Genomic DNA, 24,415 nt, shown 5'->3' on the forward strand with positions numbered 1-24,415 from the left:
CCTCAAAAACCAGTCTGATTGTGTTATACAATCTCAATTATACTCTCAAAACATGTTTGACCACTTTATAGGTTTGCTCGCTTTTTAAAATGTGCACGTGAAACTGTACTGTATATTCTTGTGAAATTCCTTGTGCAATTGATATGAATAGCAATAACCAGTCTGGTTGTCTTATATAATCTCAACCATACTTCCAAAACGTGTTTGACCACTTTATGGGTAAAGGTTTGGTCGATTTTTACAATGTGCACGTGAAACTGTAGTGTATATTCATGCCACAGGTGTAGGATTCCTTGTATGGTTCGTATCTATTACAGTTTTGAGCATATTCTTGTATGGTTCATATCTATTATATGGTTACTACTTTTGGGATTGCCATTTGTTGTCTTAGAATATGCAAAAAAAACTGATTCGATTGGAAATTGAAAGGAATAGTGCCTTATTTAATAGTCGAAACTGATTGGAGGGCAACTAACCCCCCTGCAATGCCCAACATTTTCCCAAACACATCCAATAAACATTTTGAGATATCCACTTTGTTCAACGTGATTGAAAGGTTCGGAAATTATGTATTTGAGAATGGGAACCCCTCCCCGCATCCCTCAGGGCAACAGTTGTAAGTATTGCCCTGGGGACATATAAGGTATAGATGGAAAAGAATAATCGTATAAACTTCTGAGAAGGCTCATTGAATTGATAATTAAAGATTTTAGTGCCCTTTTAAGATTCAGAGCGATCGGAGGGTAGATACCCCCCCCCACATCTCTTATTTTCCAGAAAAGCATCTGACATAAATTTTTAGATGGTCATTTGTTGTGGTAGAAACTTCAGAAAAGGCTCATTCAATTGAAAATTGAAATGGCCAGTGCCCTTTTTAATGATCAAAAGTGATTGGAGGGCAGCTAATCCCCCTTCCTTCCCCATCAATTCCCCAAAAACATCCAATAAAAATTTTAAGATAGTCATTTTGTTTAACGTAATTGAAAGGACCGGAAATTACATTCTTGGGGATGACATCCCCCCAGAGCCCTCAGGGCAATGTAAATTATAACCAGGGGCATATAAGGTATATAGAAAGGGTGACATTATAAACTTTGGAGGGGGCTCGTTGGATTGGTAATCAGAATTTCTAGTGCCGATCTTAAGATTCAGAGAAATCGGAGGGGGGGATAACCGCCACCCCTCCAAACTTCGTATTTTCCCGTAATGCATCTGATAGAAATTTTGAGATGGTCATTTGCTGTCGTAGAAAGTTTGAAAAAGGGTCATTCGATAGGAAAGTGAAAAGGCTGTTGCCCTTTGTATTATTCAAAAGTGATAGGAGGGAAACAAGCCCCCCCCCCCACGGCCATCAATTCTCAAAACATATATAATCAAACTTTGAGATAGCTCACTGTTTGTTCAGTTTTTGTTCAGTTTAGTTGAAAGGTCTGGAAATTATGTCTTTGACAACCCCTATACTTTCTCAAGACCAGAACATAATTTGAATTCTACTGAAAAAAAATGACTGTGGATTGTCAGATGAGTATACATACACTGACATATATTCCTTAAAGTTTTAATAATTTTTAATTTATTAAAGTTAAAAAAGTTGAAACATTTTAAAAGTATTTTGATTATATGAATCATACAATAAATAACCGAGTCAAACTCTAAGCGAGCAGCAATTAACATGAGTAAGGCTGACAACCCCCATGCTTTCTCAAGACCAGAACTTAATTTACACTTTACTTAAAACAAAATTTATTTAAAATATTCTCACTTTGTTTTTACTTGTTTAAAATGTTTTTACCAAATATGTGAAGGGGAAAATGTCTCCCCCTTGCACTCCAATTACAGCGCGAGTGTATGGTGTCCTTCTTAAGAGTATCAAGAGATTGGAGGACAAGCAGCCCTTCTATGAAGCCCATTTATTTTCCACACGCATCCAGTCAAATTTTGAGACAGCCATTTTGTTCAGCACAGTAGAACGGTCCAGCAACTACTGTGGTAAAGCTTTCTAATTTAGTTAATTTTTAATTTAGTAAAAATATATAAGACGCAAATATGAAGTTTTGAAATACCACTTTTTATTAAGATAAGGAACATATCCTGCCAAGTTCTGTTTAACGGGAAATTGAGAAATTACCACTTCCTAGCGATTACGTGGGAAGGTTTGGTTGATAAAAATGTATAAAAGAAAAATTTTATCGGAAGGGGGGATCTGATACTTACTTTATGCCGGACTGACCTCTGGTCCATTGTTTTTAGAAATACTTTGGAACCTTGTCATATCATTGTAAGTGTCTAAGTTTCTTATTAGATATTATTGTAGTTTCTGAAACTTGTGGTCTACTTGGGACAGCCAGTCCCAGTAGAAAGTATATAGCTGTTATTATATGTTAAATGAATAAAAGTATTGTATTTTAGACAACCTCTCTACAATCTACCTTTAGCCCCTCGAACATACCCAGTCGGTACGCCTCATTAGTTCGGTCATAGCTTAAGGCACGCTACCAAAGTTTAATTACCTTAGGGCCATAGTTTATCTCCCCTATAAAGGGAGAATAAAGGCATCTACGACAACACCCCTTAAATAACATAATAATACACTTCACAACAACTTCACAACAACTGGTGGTCGCTAGAAAAACCGGGTCGAGAAGGCTAGATAAAAATAGTAGATTGAAATAAAATGGCTTTACAAGAGGAAAACATGAATTCACTATTAACAGTACTGGAAATCACAAAAATTATATCAGAATACGTGGGAAATTTAGATGTTGATGAGTTTATCAAAAATTAAAAATCTTTGACGACAAAACTGAATCGTTTGAGGAAAAGGTCAAAGAGCAATGCGTTGCAGCCAGATTAAAGGGAAGCGCCCATAAACATTTTGAGACAATTAAGGAAAAAGAGCCCAAGAACATCAGTACTCTAATTGAATCTTTTAAAACAAGATTCATAGAAACAAGCATCTCCGAGAGGTTAAGAACAGAAGTAGTCACATTCAATACCTCAACTAGTATCAGGGAATATGCCAAAAAATTTTTTAGATCCGTGTGTTTACAATTAGAGAAAGGCGGAAATGACGAGACAGTACAGAAAGTACAACTACATACTTTTACCCAAGGGTTACCAAAAAAGTTATTAAGACTAATATTATCGCGGAAACCTGAAAATTTAGGGTAGGTTATAGTGCTAGTCAAGACAGAGTTAAAAATTGAAAAGTCAATGAGAAGGTTTGATCAAATACCAATAGATAACGGATGAACCCAAGAAAGTATAAAATACAAAGGAGGACAGAAAAGGGTGAGCTTTGAGGAGCCAAGTCGTGAACCAAACAGGCAAGACGGAGGCCAAGGGTGGCCGTCTAGGGAAATAGCTGACAGATTCCACGACATTGAGAGATTAGCAGCTAATAACTATAGAAAATATGGGCACCCTCCCCCACCAAAGACAGATAGTTGGGGAACCACCAATGACAGATCAAAAATATTTAGAAGTAACCAGGAAACAAACAAACAATTTAAGAGAAAATTGTATTGCTATTATTGTAGCAAATCAAACCACTATGCAGCAGATTGCTGGCATAGAATACGCAAAGAGGGTCAGACGTACAAGACAAGACACCAATTCAGAAGGCAGGGGTACAGAAATTTAGGAAGGCAGGGAACAAATAATACTTGGCAAACACCTAATAATATTCCTGAATTTAGGCCTAGGAGGCAAACGGTTAACAATACCCAGGGTCAAAGTAGCAGCGCTGAAGAAAACTGGGATAATCCCAGAAATTTTTGGCCAAACAGTGGGCATTTAAACGGAGAAACGAGCCTGTAAGGGTCGACAGAGCTGTTTCCTTACAAAGACCCCTATATAGTTTAGAATGTTGTGATACAAATGCAAATAATAATAATCTACCGATTCTGTGTTCTTTTAAGATTGAGTATTTTCAAAATTTACCATTTTTACAAGATACAAGCACATCTAAATCATTAATTCGAGAGAAACTTTTTAAGAGGTTGCTTTCTAGTTTCAAAAATCAAGTAAGCAGATGCCTGAATACTCTGACATCAGTGACAGGGCACAAGCTGACAGTTTAAGGAGAATGTCCACTGAAATTTAGTACAGGAGATAAAGAAATAACAGTAACAGTAATAATATGCAAGCAGCTACCATTTCCTTGTATTCTAGGAGTAGATGCCATCAGAAAATATGGGATTGTATGGGAACCCATATCCGATACAATAACCATAAACCAAGCAAATGAAAATAATAGGCAAATTTGCATAACAACAGATAACGAAAGTGAAGATTCGAATTATAACCTAAAAATAAGCGGAAAAATCGCCATAGAAGGGGGAACGACAGCTCAAGTTCTAGCGACATTAAATGCAAAAGCAGGAAAGGTTAAAACAATGGATGCCATGATAGGAGGGTACACCATAATCGAATACCCAATGATTTTCGTGGAAAATCAAGTTATAAAAATTGAAAATGGTATAACATACTTAAAACTGTCAAATCTAAGTAATAATAAAAAAAAATTAACCAGGTAGAACTTGGAACAGTAGAAAAGATTCCAAATTCGGAAATAAAATCTATAAACAGTTTATAATTAAACGCAAACTTCACTAGCCACGAATATTTATCCTGATTAAAGCTACAACCACAAAATACAAACTGCAAGAAACAAGAAAAGTACGGAATGTCGAAAACAGGTTTTTGGCAACAATTTGATTTGAAAATTGTACTAGAAAACTTGAAAACTAGGGTGGAAAATATTCTTTGGGATTTTAAATGGACTTTTGCAAGACACAAAGCGGATTACGGATTAACTCACTTAATCACACACAAGATATCCACAGAGGGCTCTTCAATCCAAAAAGTCAACTCATAAAACACCTTATGATCTGAAGTCGTAGACGAAAGATAAATTTAAAGAAATGGAAGATCAGAAAATTATTAATTAAACTGTTAGTGGATCGGGTTTTCTACAAATAATAGTCACGAAAAAAGATAACACCTGGAGATTATGTATAGACTTTAGATCACTAAATGCCGTCACGGTTAAGGACGTGATGAAGTTACCAAGAATTGATACGACTTTAGATGCGTTAGGAGGTTCAAAATATTACACAAGTTTTGACTTAATAGCCGGATATTGGCAAATCGCTTTAGATGCAGAAACAAAGCATAAGGCTACAGTAATCTTAGACGATAGAAGATCGTTCACATTTTGAGCGTATGCCGTTTGGCTTATCCTTTAGTCCAAATTGTTTTAGTCGACTAATGAATTTGGTGTTAAAATATAACGAACCAGGAAAAAGAAGATATCATGGCTTATTTAGATGATGTAATTCTGTTCAATGAAATCATGGAATACCACTTGGTCGGACTTAGAAAAATACTGGAAAAGTTTGAAAAAGCAGGCTTAAAATTAAAACCAGAAAAGTTAAAAATAATAGTACCGAAATTAGTTTTTCTTGGACACCTGATAAACCAAGGTACTATTTCACCAAACCCAGTAAAATTTACAGTCATAGAAAATTTACAGCCTCCTAAAGATCAAAAAACCTGCAGATCAGTTTGTGGTTTGTTAAGCTATTTCAGACGATATATTAAAAATTATGCAACAATAGCACAACCTTTGACAAACCTTTGGAAAAAATCAGGTCAATTCGAATGTCCAGCGGACGCAAAACAAGCGTTAAATGAAATAAAAAGGCAATTATTACTGGCACCAATACTTAAACTACCAGATTTGTCACAAGACTTCTGTTTGCAAACAGATGCTTCGGGGTACGGTATTGGGGCCATATTATTAAAAATAAATTCTGAAGGAGTAGAATCAATAGTCCAATACGCGAGCAGGTCACTGTCGGAGGCAGAAAAAAAGCACTCGACAGTTGAAAGGGAGTGTTTGGCAGTTGTAGTTTTTACAGAATATTTTCGACAATTTTTGCTTGGGAAAAAATTTATTTTACGCCAAGACCAAAAATCATTAGTTTGGCTACATACGATGCAAAATACTTCAGCCCGGCTGACACGGTGGATACTACGTCTGCAAGCATATTCATATACCCCAATATATATAAAGAGCCGTACAAACATTTTACCAGACTATTTGTCACGAAATCCAGATACAGAAGGAAATTTGGTAATAACCATCCAGAACGAACTGGAAGGAACTGAAATACTGTCTAATGAAAATATTGCGGATTATCAAGATAAAGATGATTTTTGTTTAGCAATAAAATCATTTTTATCAAAAGGAAAGGAACAGCCAGAGCCCTTTAAACATTTTTTAAAGGACTTAGATAATTTTGATCTGGACGAAATTAAAAATCTTTTAGTAAGATATCATAGACCATCGCAAGAATATAGAAAAACGACTTTAAAATTATTCCAGTAATTCCAAAATCTCTGGAAGGAGAAGTTTTACAGATGGCACATGCGACGATTGGCTGTCACATGGGAGAAGCAAAAACTATGGGGAGACTGAAAGGAAATTTTTATTTTCCAAAAATGTACTCAAAAGTAAAAGCTTTTATACAAAGCTGCCAAGAGTGTGCCAAACAAAAGTCGCCACCAAAGACGCCTAAGGCCGAATTAGGTCAATACCCCACCCCTTGAGGGATAAGAGAACTAATGCCTATAGAAATTTGGGGAACCGGAGGAAGTTTACCAGTTTCCTGGAAAGGGAACAGGTTCGTCCTAATCGTAGTCGACCATTTCAATTGAAATTTATACACCTTTCCAATTAAAGTCGAGAAGAAAAAAACCATTACGAAAGTTTTGGTCAATCGGCTATTTCTGGAAAACGGGATTTTCCCTATAGTTTTCCTTAGCGACCATGGGCCATGTTTTAGAGCCAAATGGTTAGACGAAATTACAGAATATCTGGATGTTAGACGATGGTTTACCTCGTCTTATATGGCAGCAGCTAATAGGAAGGTTGAACGGAAGCATAGGGAATTAGCTTACATGCTGGGAATACATGCAAGAGAGGAAAATGAAAATTGGGACGAACATTTACCATTTGTAGTCTTTGCAATAAATGCAGCTTTTTCACGTACCTTAAAAGAAACGCCATTTTTTTGCAACATATAAGGGATCCCAGAATTTGTTTAGATGACATACAAAATGACAGAATATATTACAACCTAGACCAATATAAGCAAGAGATGGTGATGCGAATGAAAAAAGCTATGGAACAAGTTAAAGACAATCTGGAAGATGCAAAAACAGAACAAAAAGAAAAATATGACAGAACAAGCAAAAATAAAACGAGTTACGGTTTAGGAGATTTGGTTTATGTTTACAAAACGAATCTGGAAGGCACAAAAAAGTTAAAAGCAAAATGGGATAGACCCTACAGGATTATAAAAGTTCTACCAAATAAATTAAAATATGTTCTAAAGCATCAGTATAAGGAATAGGAAGAAGTAGTACACCATAATAGAATGAAAGAGGGATATTTTTCAAAACCGTGGAAAACAGAACCTATACTTTCAGAAGAAGAAATAGAGGACACGATTTCACCAGTATATATCAGAAGACCATATGAATTTTATGACCTTTTTAATGACCACAAAAGTTGGGAGGAGTGGAAGGAGTATTTAGCAAAGTCTTGGCTACAAACTCTACACAACAAACAAGAGAAAAAAGGAAATATTCGATACTCCTCGGATACTAGCGATGAAGAAAATCAAACACAACATAAAGGTTTAAAATGTGATAAACCAAGGGTAAAATTCACAGAGGAAGAAAAATTGGAAGGAACCAATGAATTATCTGATTTTCATACATTAGACTCACCTACAGTCTTAACGCAAAAATAGCTTTTGGAACAAACGCTATCTACCAGACGCGAGCTAACAGAATGTGACACTGAAAATTCTTCTACAGAAACCGATATAATTAAACCTGGGGCATCGTCAAGAAAATCCTCTTTAAGAGAAAAATTATGGAGAACAGTAAAGAAACCAAAGGGGCAGCAAGAAGTTCCTTTGTCAGCAGCACAAGTAGCTAAAACACTTATGAAAAAGGCCAAACATCAAGAGAAACAAAGATTAAAGATATTTGACGAGGCAAAAAAACAGCACTCGGACTCAGAGCCTTGTAAACCACACTATAGAGACCATGGAAAAACTTGCAAATATTATAAAGAAGAAAAGCAAAAATTTGGGGTCCAAAACTCGGACCAGGAAACGGAGAAAAGCAGAACAAGCGTAGCCCCCAGCAGATTAATATTTGAATAAAACAATTATAACAACAAAAAATAATAAATAAAAATAAAACGAGTAATAAATCTGTAACGAAATATTTAAATTTTCTTTTTTAATTGGTATATAAATATAATCAAGTTTTCTTTCAAATATATATTGTCAGTAAAAATTATTACTGTTCCGTTCTTAAGCTGAATTATTAGTTCCGACCTGAAGTGACATCATAGCTTCATGCAATAAAAATTTTGTTTCCAAGACGAGATAAAACTCCGCAAACGGTGTAATGTCAAGACTTGTCTAAACGAATTAGGCTTCGTTTCATAACAGAAATTAATAAGGCCACGTAATTTTTAAATAGGTGTAGTGAAAATAATTAAATTATACATATATAAAATCAGCATTAAAAGGCGAATATTTTGATACGTATATTGGAAAAATATAATTTTGGGGGGATAATTAAAAAAAAACGAAGGTGGGTAGTCTGCTGAAATGGGGTCATTGGACGCTAGCAAATTTGGAGTGAACTCAACCACTGGTGGTCTCTCGATGTTCAGTAAACTTAAACTATCTACTAACCTTTGACTCTCTGAGGTGAAAATTTCAGTCGAATTTGAAAAAAAAGGGTTTTTAAATTTTTTTTTAAATAATTTTAATGGGAAAAACAGCAAGAGTTTACATTAAGTCGCGACATGTACAAGCTAACTGTAATCTTATTATAATTAGTTATAGTCTAAGAGAATATTTTTTTTATTAGTTACAAATGGTGAAAAGAAAAAATTTTTTTTAAAGAAGCGCTATAAAGGTTTAACCAAAACTTAGAATAAGCTTAGAAAGTAAAAAGAGTGCTAGGTAAAGGAAACGAAAAGCGATATAAAAATAAATTATAACCTAAAAAACTTACCAGGAGGTAAAAGCCAACGACAAAATCCATTAAAAATAAGCCAAAAATTAACCCCATCGTCACAAGAAAACCACAATAATAGTTAAGGGTAATAATTTTAACTCTAGAGATGTATTGGATCTGAGAAAACGAAATGGCACAGGAGATCCCTAGTTTAAACAATTGGTTTTCACCTGTGCCAACCCAAATACCCAAATCCCAAGCCGTTGAACCCTAACACAAACTAAACAGTATCCACTTTTTCTTTGAAAATAAAAAATAACCTTTCACAACAACAAAAAAACTCGCAGTAATGAACATAAATTCATTCTTGTAATCCTCCCAAATTCAAGCTTATCAATAAACCACAGATAATGAGCACTGAATTCAAAGTTATTTAGCCTTGCAAGGGAATTATTGCCTCTCTTTCTTTGGCAAATAAAATAGTAATTAAAGCTAGGATAAAATTGGCAATCAGGATATCGTAAAAACTTACATTTTTATAAAGAAATGAGAACTAGCAAATGCGGGGCAAAACAAAATTAAAAATGTTCAAAAAAAAATAGCTAAAAAACTACAGTACTTTTCTAACACAAAAACTTTCAAAGAAAAAATTTGAATAATTTCAAAAAATACAGGTTGCAAAAATTAGACCCCCCCCTCTACCCCTTAAAAATAAAGGGATAATGAATTTGACCATATAAGGGCAATTAGCATAATAACTTGTAAAAGTTATTGAATAAAACATGAAACATATCAAGATAGGCTTAGAAAAGACCTATCTTACTGAAAAAAAAAACGGAATAAAAACTTGAACAAAAACCCTTAGGCTTCATTGAAGTAAAGAAAAAAAAGGGGAAAAGGGTTCAAGTTGAAAATATAGCCAGACGAAATTAACAAGGAAAAGAAACTGAATGGAGTCAGTTAAACTCTGTTATACGCACTTATTGAACTTGCTGAACGAAACTAGTACGAAAAATGTACTAAATAAGTACAAAATGAGTAGCATTAATACTACAGAGCTGTGTGCCATTATTACTGTGTGTTATGTGTGTTATATATTACTTATGCCATGAAGGCCAGGTATTTTTCCTGCAGAAAGGCTACATTTCTGATAAAAGAATAGCCCAAGAGAAAATTGTGGCTACAAATCAAAAAGTGTGGCAATACTATAAGTTATTAATTATTGTGTGTGTAGGTTCATAATAGTCCTTGTAGCTGTAGCTGATGACAAGAAGACCTGGAAACGTTATAAGGAGCTACCAGAAGGCAGCCCTGGTAAGCAAACCTTCAGAGTACAGGCAAGAGCCATTTGATAATGACATAACAGGTATAAAGTGAACAGCAAAATTTTTTAGCTTATCAGATCTAAGCTGTAAATGGAGCCTTATCTCAAAAGGACATTAAGAGCTGAAAAAAAGAGAGATTACAGAGAAAAACGTTATAAAATTGTCTCAAGTACCAAAAAAAAAATTCGAAAAGAATTAGAAAGCTTAAAAGTCTGAATAAACAAACAGGCTTATAAGCTAATGACAGTTAATGACACAAGTGGGTTCAAAATAAAAAGAAAGTTTTAAAACAAAATGTATATAGTCGTATATGGGAAAAGTTATATGATTTTAACAAATGGAAATGAGAAAATATCTACTGTTATAAATATATTTCGAAAAACATTTATAAACAGAGAATTGTATTAAAAAAAAAAATTTATAGAAACGTAAATAGAAAAGTTATGTTACTTGAAATATTGCCAAGCCCTTATATAGAGGATAATCACAGTTATCAGTTATAGTGCATAAATCTATTTGTTGGAGTTGCTTTTTTTTTGTAAATATTTTAATTGCAGTTAGGACTTATAATATAAAATTATTGACGGACTTAATTAAAAGTTGTAAAAAGAAAAAATATTGCAGTGATTAAAAAAATTATTAAAGTACATAATTATTATTTGTTTTTAACAATCAAGTTATGTATCAACATAACTTTTGTTAATATATATATATATACATATATATATCCTAAACTATCCATGTAAATATAGTGAATTAAATGTTGAGTATTTGTGTTTTTTTTATGTTTATATCATTCAAGAAGTATCCTACATTAATACTTCATAAGCAATTAACAAAATAATAATTGAAATTATATCCAATGCAAATCTATACCGTGTATTATTTTTTAATGCTTTAAGTTTTAAACAGTAGTTAAATATCCTATCTAGTTTTGCGAATTAAAAAAAAATACTTATGTAAGCTATTACATAAGGCTTATATATATAAATATATATATATATATATATATATATATATATATATATATATATATATATATATATATATATATATATATATATATACTATGTTTTTATCAACTTTAAGTTTTAACTAGTGATTTAATGTTATATGTAAATGTTTGACCTCGAGTCAACGTATTAATAATTTATATTGTGAAATAATCCGTTTATTATTAAGTTTGAAAGAATAATCCAGCAAGAAACATAATGTTTCGATTTAAGCTGGATAGTATTTTTGGAGTAATTAAAAGAGAGAAAAGTAAATAAAAGTAATAAAGCTTTACGAAGTTGAGTGTTTCTTTCTACTATATATGTAAAACTCTATGCATTTATATGTATTCTAATGTGAATATTTATTTTAGATACAGCCTTATCTATTTTTTTTTGGAAATCAAATTTTTCGTAGCATCTTTTCGGATCTATTTTTCTTTCATTGATATTTTGATACATTTTTGGAAACTAAATAATTTTGAAGCCTCCTCAATTACATCCTGAAACTATAGTCTCACACCATCAAATGACAAACCGTATTTGAGCAACTTCTATTTGGAAATAAGGACAGTAATACAGACTTTACTACAGTTCTATCAGAAGTGAGATAAAATCAGAACTTAATTTAGGCCTAGATGGTGGGCTACATAGCCCAAAAGGCTTATGTTATTGAAATATATGAAAATTCTTTGTGCTGGAAAAATATGTGAAAATTTAAAAATCAATAATGTTATATGTAATTTATCCAAGGTAATTCTAAAACGAATAATAAACGGTAGATCAACCACATCACATATATAAATTAAATTATTAATGGGAATTAAATTTAAACTCAAATAATTCATAAACTTTTCTAATATAACTTGAAATCTAATTTAAGTAAAACTACTAATATTATGTTTAAGCCGCTTGGGCTCAAGTTAAAACAGAAGATGCATATGAAGAGGGTAAATGAGTAATTGTCAGTCCTAGAGACAGAGAAAAAAAGAAACAAGGATGAATTTCAAATTGAAATTCTTCGACAAAAAAAAGAACATGGCCTATATTGGACCAGAAACATAATCCTAAGGAAACCCATTGAGGGTAGATGCACATAATGACGCAAAGATGGTTGCATAATAGCTGTAAACGAAATTAAGTTGTTTTAAAAGTAAAATATTGAGAATTGGGGCAATTATTCTTTAAATGGAGATTATTGTGATAAAGCTTTCTAATTTAGTTAATTATTAATTTAGTAAAAATATATAAGACGCAAATATGAAGTTTTGAAATACCACTTTTTGTTAAGATAAGGAACATATCCTGCCAAGTTCTGTTTGACGGGAAATTGAGAAATTACCACTTCCTAGCGATTACGTGGGAAGGTATGGTTGATAAAAATGTATAAAAGATACATTTTATCGGAAGGAGGGATCTGATACTAACTTTATGCCGGACTGACCTCTGGTCCGTTGTTTTTAGAAATACCTTAGAACCTTGTCTTATCATTGTAAGTGTCTAAGTATCTTATTATATATTATTGTAGTTTCTGAGACTTGTGGTCTACTTGGGACAGCCAGTCCCAGTAGAAAGTATATAGCTGTTATTATATGTTAAATGAATAAAAGTATTGTATTTTAGACAACCTCTCTACAATCTACCTTTAGCCCCTCGAACATACCCAGTCGGTACGCCTCATTAGTTCGGTCATAGCCTATAGCACGCTACCAAAGTTTAATTACCTTAGGGCCATAGTTTATCTCCCCTATAAAGGGAGAATAAAGGCATCTACGACAACACCACTTAAATAACATAATAATACACTTCACAACAACTTCACAACACTATGTCCTTAGGGATATTAGGCATGTCAACCCCCACAATAATGCAATTGGCCCATTATGCTTTAAAACTAATGTTGCTTTAAAAATAAATAAATAAATCAAAAGGCATTGTTTTAAATAGTTGCCACTATTATTGATACTTTTGCTCTTACATTTTAAATAAACAAAAAGAGTGTAAGTGTATCCAGGTTGTCAAAGACCATAGATAGAATCTTTAAGAATGATATTAAGTTTATTTTTCAGATCAACTTCAGAAGCTATAAAATTAAATTAAAAAATAATGTTTGCGTCAGGATTAAAAATTGGTGAAACAGTTTCTTCAACATACAAATAGCAACCCATACTACCATACACGATTGTTATAGAAGAAAACTGAGAAGATACACATTAATTTTGTTTTCCATGAAAATGACTATGCCAATAAAAAACGAACAGAAATTAATTTAAAAAACTTTTTCCACAAGAGAGGTTTTTCAAACAAAAGTAAAGAGCCCATTAAGCCAAGAATGAACAATAATAAAGTTAAAGAATCTTCCAAGGGTAAAACTACCACGGGTCACTTTCAATAAATAAATGAAACTCAAACGAACAGAAATTACAATAAATAGCTGAGTCAAACTCATACCGAGCAAAAATTAACATGAGCAGGGCTGATAACCCCTATGCCTTCTCAAGACCAGAACACAGTTTGCGCTTTACTGAAAACAAAATACTTTTGAAACTTTTTCACCTTTCTTACTTTCACAAATGAAAAATTATCAAAATTTTAACAAAGAAATGTCGTTATATGCCAATTTAACTGACAACCCACGGTCATTTGTTTTTTTTTTTGTTTTTTTTTCAGCAAAACACAAATTTTGTTCTGATCTTGAGAAGGCATAAGGTTTATCAGCCCTACTCATGTTAATTTTTATCAGTATAATTTTTGCTCATTCTTGGCATAATGGAGCTCTTTACTTTTCTTTGAAAGACTTGTCATGTGGAAAAAGTTTTTTTTAATTAATCTATTATAGAATATCTTATTTTGATATGTCCCTATATAACTATTATGCTAAATCTCTTTTGCATTTATTTTGTGACAGCTAAGCCCGCTTCTATAAGTTGGATATTCCAGATAAGTAAAGAAGCATAATATTATGCTGATTATATAACTACAAATACTCTGAACTTTTTTTTTTTAGTTTTGCTATGAATGTTTTCTTTACTAACGGTTAACAGATAAAATTAAAGAACATTTACCTGAATAATTGTCAATAATCTTGATGATCAGTTCAGACGTCAGGGCCAAAGGGCAGCATACTATCTAAGGCATTTACGGCAGAGAAGCCAGCTAAGCTTGCCAAAACTTTTCCGGCTAAAATCAAGAAAAAAAAATCAACAATTTATCCTGGTTGCTGAAACAAGCATTCTTCGACCAATAAAGATTTCATCCTGTTTGGCTACGTGATATTGCAAAGACTATCCTTAAATTGGGAATATAATGTTTCGAGACAAAAATGAATAAACAAAAGTTTGTCTTTCAGGAAACATTAACTCAGGATATTATTATGTATTTAAGAATTATAGAGAAATGAGATGGGCTTACGAAGCATTCACACTGCAAGCATAAAGGGCGATAATGGAATATTTAATCATTACCTGGCAGGGTGTCTTGTCTAATTTTTAGACGTTTCAAAATTGCCAGAGACAAGGTTTGCTGGGACCAATAGCTTTAAACCTGAATTACTGCAGTGAATTAAGAATTTGCTACAACACCAAGCCACCTGAGGCCAACACAGCTGCACACTCCACCTCCAACTCGGTATATATGAATATACCCCTTCCCATGAAATTTTAATGTTCGGGAAATGTTTTCTTATGACTTCTTCCCACCCTAATAGGCACAGGATAAGTATATATACTTATGCTGTGCCTAATAGAGAAATATCTGCTTTTCGTTCGGTACAGGACGGACGGCCAACAAGCCCAATGTTTGGTATCCTTCATCCGTAAAATGTGGGCCAGCCACTATTAACTTTTCTTTCAATATAGCCCTAGAAACTGGGATCAAAACACATTTTCTTGCAACTCATTGTTTAATATACCCTCGGTCAAACGACTACCTAAAACAATCCTTAGAGAGTCTCCCTAGAAGATAGTTCTTCCCACAAGGGTCCACATTTTAGAGTCATCATAATTGACCGCTCTCATTATCCTGTCTTCTGAAATTATAGCCTTATTTAGAAGATACATCTTCCTATACTTCCGAACTTTTTTCAACTGCAAATTAAATTTCTATGCCGTTTCTACTCTACATTTCATTACATCCACCATCTTTACTAATAATACTAGCCAAGTGAATGAAGCTATCTATTTTCTCGTTTCTTAATAGCAAATCTTTAACCTAGCAAATTTCAAACCCATTTTTGCATCCTGAACCCTCTAAACATCCAAAAAGGCATTTCCTCCGCAACTAAATGTATCTTGTTTTACCTTTCCAATAGATACTATGTCCTCCCATACCCTTTGTTTTTCCCTTTTGAAAAAGCTTATTAAAATAATCCTCGAAACGGAGATAGAAATCAACCCTGCTTAGCTTCTGATTGCACACTGTGCCAACTAGTAATATTACTTTCTGCCTTAACCGCAGCAAAATTATTCTCGTACATAGCACTAATCACATTATTACACATAACTGGTATATCATGCAAATGCACCTTCAAAATGCTTTTCAATGCTTTTCTATTAGTTGCATCAGATGCCTGTTCACAATTTTTAAAATATAGGACTGAAGAGGTCTAATGATTGATACTTTTTAAATTGTTAATGAATCCAAAGGTTTGAGGGTACAAGTAATTCAAATAATTTACTTCAAATACTGCACTCCATGAAACTCAAAGCACTTGAATGGTCTGAATGAGACAGCGAGTGAAATATCAGGAGAAATACAGATGTTCAGCAAAGAAATATGCTAAGCTATCTTTAGCGTAAAATATTATTTTAAAAGGATTTAACTCAGGAAAAAAAAGAAATACCAACAGCTGTGATGACCGAGCAGCTTTGACAAAAAGACAATATCAAATTGTTATGAAATAATCATCTTTTGGCTTTCATTGTAAGAGGATGGCTCTTGTCATTTTTGTCTGTTTGTTTATTTGCTTGATTTTTAATTTTTGAGTTTTCAAGTTTTTGCTTTGAGAGATGAAGCCGGTGGTATTTTAGAGTTAGGAATTAAGAATAGCCCCGTGTAGACGATAAACGTCTTGCATTGATAAAAAAAAGGTATTTCATTGAGCCGACTTTCTAATAAGGGTTGGAGGCAAGGCCGTATCCAGGGGGGGGGGGGTTACCCGGTTTGAACCCCCCCCCCCGAAATTTTTGACCGACTCGAAAATTAGTAAAACCTAGGTGAAAATCAGTAAAATTAGTCGAAAACTGAGTCAAAAATTAGTAACCCCCCCCCCCCGAAAAAAGTCAAAAATTAGTAAAACCCCCCCTGAACAAAAATCCTGGATACGGCCCTGGTTGGAGGTAACAAATCAATGGAGATATATCCCCTATTTTCTTCTACATACTGTTTTCTTGGTGCGAAGTATTTCCCCCCCCCCCCAAAAAAAAAATTCTCCCCGTGGAAAATTCCCCCGCGGAAAATTTCTCCTCCATAAAATTCTCCCTGCGGAACCCCCACGGATAATTCACCCTGGAAATTTCACACTCATGGATAATAGCCCCCCCCCCCTCTAATTTTTTCTCAGACGTACTAGATATACTAGTGGTGGTCGTATGAACTTTGGAGAGGGCTCATTCAATTGCACACTAAAAGTTATACGGCCCTTTTTAAGAGCCAGAAGTGATTAGAGGACAACCGGCCCCCCTCTCCATTCCTTTTTTCCCCAATACATCTGATTAAAATTTTGAGATAGCCATTTTGCTCAAAATAGTCCGAAGGTCAAATAACCATGCCTCAAAGATTGTAAATTATGCAATTTATGTATTGTTTATATGCAGAACTTATCATTAGCAAAAGGGAAAAATTTTGATTCTGGGTGCACCCGAAAAGGTCAAGGGTATTAAGGTGAAACTTTGGAGAATTTCTAGTTTGTTTTTTTTAATTAAATCAAAAGGCACTATTTGTGTCCAATTTATCAAAATGGTGGATCTGCAATATCTTAAAAAGGGCAGAAGGTAGTAAGTTAGAACTTTCAGGACATGTAGAGGGGGATGTTTTAAAATGTTTGGATGGCTGCCAGTTCCCCTCTCACGCCCTCTTTAACTGTCTCCTCTACAAAAATATTCGATCAAAATCTTGAAATAGCCATCTGGTTCAAAATAGTCAAAAGGTCAATCAACTCTGTCTGTTGGGATGGCATAACACTCCCCAGCTTTCGAGAGGAACAGCAAACACAACCAAACCATACTATGTGCATGCTAGTTATCAAACGGGCGCATTAGCAACATAGAAGAAACAGCCAATGTTATTAAGTAGAAACTTGTAGGATATGTTGAGGGGAGCGTTGAAAAATGACTGGGAGGCTACAAGCCCCTAGCCCTGTTTAGGTGATCCTCCCCTAAACACTCATAAAATAATTAAAAGCAATTTTATTCAAACAAGAAGAACGTCTAGTAACTATGCCTCCGGGGATGCAGTGACCTCCGAAGCCCCCAGGGCAAGGCTTGTAAATTATACAATTTATCCCTTTTGAATGACAGAATTTATCGTTGGGAAGAGGGGGAATGCTTAATTCTAAGTGTGTTCGAAAAGGTTATGTGTATTAAGGTGAAACTTCAAGGAATGTTGAGGGGTATATTTTACTAAATCAAATGATATTATGCGCATCCAGTTTTCCAAAAAGACGCATCTGCATTGTCTCGAGAACAGCTGAGGGTATTAAGTTTAAAATTTCAGGTTACATTGAGGAGGATGTTAGTAGAGAGGCTTCAGGAGGTCCCATCAGTACATAATTCGGTTATCAAAAGAATGTATCTCGTGATGGGGCACCATATATGGGCATAGGCTCCCTAGGGGAAATGGATTTCTGAGAAATTGATTGCGTAATCGAAGAGGAAGTGAATTTCTGAAAAATTGATTTGTTGGAGTTCGTCCAGGAGAATTGTCTCCGGGCGAAGTTTGCACATGCGCATTAACGGTGGGGGAAATGTATTGATCTATAACTCGTGACTGGACTCCATATATGGGCATAGGCTCCCTAGGGGAAATGGATTTCCGAGAAATTGATTGCGTAATCGAAGGGGAAGGAAAGGGGGTACCAGCGCGAACCCACACCCCTGCTGCCATCTACAATTTAGTGTAACGTTGACAGTACATAATTTATGGTTTTTGTCACTGAGAATGAAAAAAAAGGATTTTTCTCACTTGAAAAACAGGATTTTTCTCACTTTTATGGATGTTTCTTGGATGTCAACAACAATTGCTGGATGTAGACATAAGTTCAACAACAATTGCTGGATGTAGACATCAGTTCAACAACAATTGCTGGATGTAGACATAAGTTCAACAACAACTGGGATGTAGACATAAGTTCAACAACAACTTGGATGAGAATTGTCTCCGGGCGAAGTTTGTTAATGTCTTTGGTGTTCGTCCAGGAGAAGTGTTTCCGGGCGAAGTTTATTAATGTCTGACGGATGATGTCAAGGTTGATTGATTTGTCACGAAAGGGGAATTAATTTGTTGTTTCTAAGGGGAATTATTGATCTACGAAAGGGGAATTAATTTGTTGTTTCTAAGGGGAATTATTGATTCACGAAAGGGGAATTAATTTGTTGTTTCTAAGGGGAATTATTGATTCAAGAAAGGGGAATTAGTTTGATGTTTCTAAGGGGAATTATTGATCTACGAAAGGGGAATTAATTTGTTGTTTCTAAGGAGAATTATTGATTCACGAAAGGGGAATTAATTTGTTGTTTCTAAGGGGAATTATTGATTCAAGAAAGCGGAATTAATTTGTTGTTTCTAAGGGGGAGGTGGGGAAGAATGTTTTGATCTTAGGTTAGGTTAGGGATGCATACTAGACAAACAATTTCTACTGATACTTGGGCCCCAAGTCCTACCCCTATCCCTCAACCCTATCCCTCCACCCTCCCTCCAACCCCTCCACCCCCCCCCCCCACCCCGGGGCGAATGACGCATGACACATGACAAATGACACATGACACACCCCATCCCCCACAACTTTTGGCTCCCCCTCCCACCATTAGTGTTTTGTTGTAGTTTACCATATCCCAGTTACATTCTCTTGATTTTTCAAAGTTAATTTTGAATTTCTTTCGTTGAAATGCAATAGTTGGAATATTTAAGTAGTGTTTCTTCGTCGTTTACCTTGTCACAGTTACATTCTCTTGATTTTTCAAAGTTCATTTTGATTTTCTTTCGTTGAAATGCAAGAGTGGGAATATTTCAGTAGTGTTTTGTTGTGGTTTACCTTGTCACAGTTACATTCTTTTGATTTTTCAAAGTTTATTTTGAATTTCTTTCGTTGAAATGCAAGAGTTTGAATATTTCAGTAGTGTTTCGTCATGGTTTACCATGTCACAGTTACATTCTCTTGATTTTTCAAGGTTCATTTTGAATTTCTTTCGTTGAAATGCAAGAGTGGGAATATTTCAGTAGTGTTTTGTTGTGGTTTACCTTGTCACAGTTACATTCTCTTGATTTTTCAAAGTTTATTTTGAATTTCTTGCGTTGAAAAGCAAGAGTTGGAATATTTCAGTAGTAAATTGTTGTAGTTTACCTTGTCACAGTTACATTCTCTTGATTTTTCAAAGTTCATTTTGGATTTCTTTCGTTGAAATACAAAAGTTGGAATATTTCAGTAGTGTTTTGTTGTGCTTTATCTTGTCAGAGTAACATTCTTTTGATTTTTCAAAGTTCATTTTGAATTTCTTTCGTTGAAATTCAAGATTTGGAATATTTCAGTAGTGTTTTTCGTGGTTTATCTTGTCACAGTTACATTCTCTTGATTTTTCGAAGTTCATTTTGAATTTCTTTCATTGAAATGCAAGAGTTGGAATATTTCAGTAGTGTTTTGTTGTGGTTTACCTTGTCAGAGTTACATTTTCTTGATTTTTTCAAAGTTCATTTTGAATTTCTTTCATTGAAATGCAAGAGTTGGAATATTTCAGTAGTGTTTTGTCGTGATTTACCTTGTCACAGTTACATTCTCTTGATTTTTCAAAGTTCATTTTGAATTTCTTTCGTTGAAATGCAAGAGTCAGATTATTTCAGTAGTGTTTTGTTGTGGTTTACCATTTCACAGTTACATTCTCTTGATTTTTCAAAGTTCATTTTGAATTTCTTTCGCTGAAATGCAAGAGTTGGAATATTTCAGTAGTGTTTTGTGGTGGTTACCTTATCACAGTTACATTCTCTTGATTTTCAAAGTTCATTTTGAATTTCTTTCATTGAAATGCAAAAGTTGGAATATTTCAGTAGTGTTTTGTCGTGGTTTAACTTGTCACAGTTACATTCTCTTGATTTTTCAAAATTCATTTTCAATTTCTTTCATTGAAAAGCAAGAGTTAGAATATTTAGGTAGTGCTTTGTTCTAGTTTACCTTGTCACAGTTACATTCTCTTGATTTTTTAAAGTTCATTTTGAATTTCTTTCATTGAAATTCAAGAGTTGAAATATTTCAATAGTGTTTTGTCGCGGTTTACCTTATCACAGTTACATTCTCTTGATTTTTCAAAGTTCATTTTGAATTTCTTTAGTTGAAATGCAAGAGTTGGATTATTTCAGTAGTCTTTTGTTGTGGTTTACTATGTGACAGTTACTTTTTCGTGATTTTTCAAAATTCATTTTTGAATTTCTTTCGTTGAAATGCAAGAGTTGGAATATTTCAGTAGTGTTTTGTTGTAGTTTACATTGTCAAAGTTACATTCTCTTGATTTTTCAAAGTTCATTTTGAATTTCTTTCATTAATATGCAAGAGTTGGAATATTTCAGTAGTGTTTTGTCGTGGTTTACCTTATCACAATTACATTTTCTTGATATTTAAAAGTTCATTTTGAATTTCTTTCGTTGAAATGCAAGAGTTGGAATATTTCAGTAGTGTTTTGTTGTGGTTTAACTTGTCACAGTTACATTCTTTTGATTTTTCAAAGTTCATTTTGAATTTCTTTCCTTGAAATGCAAGAGTTGGATTATTTCAGTAGTGTTTTGTCGTGGTTTACCTTGTCACAGTTACATTCTCTTGATTTTTTCAAAGTTACTTTTTAATTTATTTCTTTGAAATGCACGAGTTGGATTATTTCAGTAGTGTTTTGTCGTTGTTTATCTTGTCAAAGTTACATTCTCTTGATTTTTCAAAATTCATTTTGAATTTTTTTCAATGGAATGCAAGAGTTGGAATATTTCAGTAGTGTTTTGTTGTGATTTACCTTGTCACAGTTACATTCTCTTTATTTTTCAAAGTTCATTTTGAATTTCTTTCGTTGAAATGCAAGAGTTGGAATATTTCAGTAGTGTCTTGTCGTGTTTTACCTTGTCACAGTTACATTCTCTTAATTTTTCAAAGTTCATTTTGAATTTCTTTAGTTGAAATACAAGAGTTGGAATATTTCAGTAGTGTTTTGTCGTGGTTTACCTTGTCACAGTTACATTCTTTTGATGTGTCAAAGTTCATTTTGAATTTCTTTCGTTGAAATGTAAGAGTTGGAATATTTCAGTAGTGTTTTCTTGTGGTTTACATTGTCAAAGTTACATTCTCTTAATTTTTCAAAGTTCATTTTGGATTTCTTTAATTGAAATGCAAGAGTTGGAATATTTCAGTAGTGTTTTGTCATGGTTTACCTTGTCACAGTTACATTCTCTTAATTTTTCAAAGTTCATTTTGGATTTCTTTCGTTGAAATGCAGGAGTTGGAATATTTCAGTAGTATTTTGTCGTTGTTTACCTTGTCAGAGTTACATTCTCTTGAATTTTTCAAAGTTCATTTTGAATTTCTTTCATTGAAATGCAAGAGTTCGAATATTTCAGTAGTGTCTTGTTGTGGTTTACCTTGTCACATTTACATTCTCTTGATTTTTCAAAGTTTATTTTGAATTTCTTTCATTGAAATGCAAGAGTTGGATTATTTCAGTAGTGTTTAGTCGTGTTTTACCATGTCACAGTTACATTCTCTTGATTTTTCAAACTTCATTTTGGATTTATTTTGTGAAATGCAAGAGTTGGAATATTTCAGTAGTGTTTTGTTGTGGTTTACCCTGTCAAAGTTACAATCTCTTGATTTTTCAAAGTTAATTTTGGATTTCTTTCGTTAAAATGCATGAGTTGGAATATTTTAGTAGTGTCTGGTTATGGTTTACCTTGTCACAGTTACATTCTCTTGATTTTTCAAAGTTCATTTTGAATTTCTTTCATTGAAATGCAAGAGTTGGATTCTTTCAGTAGTGTTTTGTTGTGATTTACATTTTCACAGTTACATTATCTTGATTTTTAAAAGTTCATTTTGAATTTCTTTCGTTGAAATGCAAGAGTTGGAATATTTCAATAGTGTCTTGTCGTGGTTTACCCTGTCACAGTTACATTGTCTTAATCTTTCAAAGTTCATTTTGAATTTCTTTCGTTGAAATGCAAGAGTTGGAATATTTCATTAGTGTTTTGTCGTGATTTACCTTTTCAAAATTACATTCCCTCAATTTTTCAAAGTTCATTTTGAATTTCTTTCGTTGAAATGTATGAGTTGGAATATTTCAGTAGTGTTTTCTCGTGGTTTACATTGTCAAAGTTACATTCTCTTAATTTTTCAAAGTTCATTTTGAATTTCTTTCATTGAAATGCAAGAGCTGGAATATTTCAGTAGTGTTTTGTCGTGGTTTACCTTGTCATAGTTACATTCTCTTAATTTTTCTAAGTTCATTTTGGATTTCTTTCGTTGAAATGCAGGAGTTGGAATATTTCAGTAGTATTTTGTCGTTGTTTACCTTGTCACAGTTACATTCTCTTGAATTTTTCAAAGTTCATTTTGAATTTCTTTCATTGAAATGCAAGAGTTGGAATATTTCAGTAGTGTCTTGTTGTGTTTTACCTAGTCACATTTACATTCTCTTGATTTTTCAAAGTTTATTTTGAATTTCTTTCATTGAAATGCAAGAGTTGGATTATTTCAGTAGTGTTTAGTCGTGATTTACCATGTCACAGTTACATTCTCTTGATTTTTCAAAGTTCATTTTGGATTTTTTTCGTGAAATGCAAGAGTTGGAATAGTTCAGTAATGTTCTGTCATTGTTTACCTTGTCACAGTTACATTCTCTTAATTTTTCAAAGTTCATTTTGAATTTCATTCATTGAAATGCAAGAGTTGGAATATTTCAGTAGTGTTTCGTCGTGATTTACCATTTCAGAGTTACATTCTCATGATATTTCAAAGTCCATTTCGTATTTCTTTCATTGAAATGCAAGAGTTGGAAAATTTCAGTAGTGTTTTGTTGAAGTCTACCTTGTCACAGTTACATTCTCTTGATTTTTCAAAGTTCATTTTGAATTTCTTTCATTGAAATGCAAGAGTTGGAATATTTTAGTAGTGTATGGTTATGGTTTACCTTGTCACAGTTACATTCTCTTGATATTTAAAAGTTCATTTTGAATTTCTTTCGTTGAAATGCAAGAGTTGGATTATTTCAGTAGTCTTTTGTTGTGGTTTACCTTGTCACAGTTACATTCTCTTGATTTTTCAAAGTTCATTTTGAATTTCTTTCATTGAAACGCAAGAGTTGGAATATTTCAGTAGTGTTTTGTAGTGGTTTACCTTGTCACAGTTACATTCTCTTGATTTTTCAAAGTTCATTATGGATTTCTTTCATTGAAATGCAAGAGTTGGAATATTTCAGTAGTGTTTTGTTGTGGTTTATCTTGTCACAGTTACATTCTCTTAATTTTTCAAAGTTCGTTTTGAATTTCTTTCATTGAAATGCAAGACTTGGAATATTTCAGTAGTGTTTTGTCATGGTTTACCATGTCACAGTTACATTCTCTTAATTTTTCAAAGTTCATTATGGATTTCATTCGTTGAAATGTATTTTGTTATGCTTTACCTTGACACAGTTACATTTTCGTGATTTTTCAAAGTTCATTGGGATTTCTTTCGTTGAAATGCAAGAGTTGGAATATTTCAGTAGTGTTTTGTTGTGGTTTACCTTGTCACAGTTACATTCTCTTGATTTTTCAAAGTTCATTTTGGAATTTCTTTCGTTTAAATGCAAGAGTTGGATTATTTCA

General features: G+C 33.4%; 1 protein-coding gene across 1 annotated transcript in view; it reads right to left on the bottom strand.

Annotated features, from left to right (window-relative positions):
- Positions 1–24,415, bottom strand: part of LOC148942084 (uncharacterized) — a 213,064-nt gene that overhangs the window by 123,447 nt on the left and 65,202 nt on the right. The window contains exon 2 of the mRNA XM_089102836.1: positions 14,437–14,551. The gene's annotated coding sequence lies outside the window, so the exon portion shown is untranslated. The remainder of the gene's footprint in view (positions 1–14,436; positions 14,552–24,415) is intronic.

This window comes from Artemia sp. Qi Xiang Cuo, chromosome 17 (assembly GCF_049724085.1).
Source record: "Artemia sp. Qi Xiang Cuo chromosome 17, ASM4972408v1, whole genome shotgun sequence".
Classification (NCBI taxonomy): Eukaryota; Metazoa; Arthropoda; class Branchiopoda; order Anostraca; family Artemiidae; genus Artemia; species Artemia sp. Qi Xiang Cuo.